Consider the following 1,719-nt stretch of genomic DNA (forward strand, 5'->3'; position numbering starts at 1 on the left):
GAATCTTTGCTCGCTTTGCCGTTCCATTTCCCTGGTACTTCTTATTCATGGAGTCCCAAATTTGCTTTGACGTATCCTTGCAAAGAATTGTCTCCAATATTGAACGATCAATGGCTTGGGAAAGATAAGTCTTTGCCTTAAAATCTTTCAACTTCAGTGCTTCAAGCTCTGTCTGTTGAGCATACGTTTGAACAGAACGAGCCGCAGGTTCTTGGAATCCACCATCAACTATTTCCCAGAACACTTTGGACCTCAAAAAGTGTTCCATCAACATGCTCGAATGGTCATAATGACCATCAGAGCATGGAATAGAATATTGAACCAAAATCCGTGAAGACATGGCGCACTCACAATTAAAGAACGTTCACCCTCACTGGCTATTGATACCACTATTAGAAAATTGGAAATAAATAAAATAAACGTAGAAGAGTTTGGGAGGTAGTGCAGTTCTCATTAAATTGAAAAAAACAACAACCTTAAAGGCAATACACACCATACATTATCTCAACCAGTAAGCCATAAAATAAATTAAAATTGACCTACTAAGTCACACGTTTCCAGTAACATGGAAATAGCAATCATATACCCTTAAAACTAGGAAAGAATGAACTTAATTAATTAAAATATCTAACAGTTTTATCATTTTTAAATTTCCTGTTGCAAATCAGAGCTTAATGAACAAGTTGTTTGCAGATCTTTAACTATGCATATGGTCTTTTCCAACATTTATAAGGAGGATGTCCATTTTTTCCACAGTGCGTACAAGGTGGGTAATTTTCAAAAACATACCCTTTCTTTGAGTTTTGTGGCTAGCTATTAATAGTCCTTTAACCATGTCATCTTTCCTCATAAGCCTCCTTTATTCCTATGCCTGCGAAGAATTTAACAATTCTGCTAAGGTAATTTTGGGCAGATCTTCTGTGATTTCCAAGGTTCTAATACATGCTTATTATTTTTCGAGCACAATAACAAGAACCTTTTCAACAATCTTTGTATCCTTAAATTGAGTGCTTAATAATCTTACCTTGTTGACAATATCAAGCAATCCTCTCAGAGTATTCCTTGATTGTTTCTGGCTCTTTCATTTTCTGTAATCCAAATTCCCTCATTAAATTTAATACTTTCATGCCTCGTATTCTTTCATCTCTAGCATATTCTTTCTTCAGATAATTCTAAATATCTTTGGTGATATGAGAGTCATGATTTTCGTGAATCAAAGGTTCTTTTGCCTTCGACTTAATGGTTTTCTTTTCCTTGTGACTATTGATTTGGGGAATGATGTGATTATTTTGCAGCGGATAGATTTCATAATCCTCTTGTATGGCCCCAAAGATCAAGATCCTCCAAGTAAGTTTGTATTCTCGCAACCCATAATTGATAGTTCTAACCATCAAAAATAGAAGGAGACATTCGTGAAGAACAATTTTGGAATCCATTCTTCTACTCACATATCCATCAAGAAGAAGGCTCTACATACCAATTGTTGATTTTTAATAAATAAATTAATAAAATAAGAGAGAAAGACTTTTCAGAGAAAAAAATAATGCAAATTTGTTAAAGGGAATTGTTTTAGTAATAATCCAAAGACATATATTAATAGATATAATTTCTAACTTAAAATAGAAAAATATGCTACTACCTTACAAGAAAATTCAAATATTAAATAAAATAAATAAATCCTAAATATAAGTCAAATAGGACTCTAATAACAAAATTTAA

The 1,719-nt window shown here is 32.9% G+C and overlaps 1 long non-coding RNA gene across 1 annotated transcript; it reads right to left on the reverse strand.

The window, feature by feature from the left end:
• Nucleotides 1-430: 430 nt before the first annotated feature.
• LOC114076539 lies at nt 431-1,302 on the reverse strand. The gene is made up of 2 exons (XR_003577471.1): nt 1,025-1,302; nt 431-871 (listed from the first exon to the last, which is right to left on the reverse strand). It is a non-coding gene; the product is annotated as an uncharacterized LOC114076539 (long non-coding RNA).
• Nucleotides 1,303-1,719: the final 417 nt, after the last annotated feature.

Source organism: Solanum pennellii, chromosome 1 (genome assembly GCF_001406875.1).
Source record: "Solanum pennellii chromosome 1, SPENNV200".
Classification (NCBI taxonomy): domain Eukaryota; kingdom Viridiplantae; phylum Streptophyta; class Magnoliopsida; order Solanales; family Solanaceae; genus Solanum; species Solanum pennellii.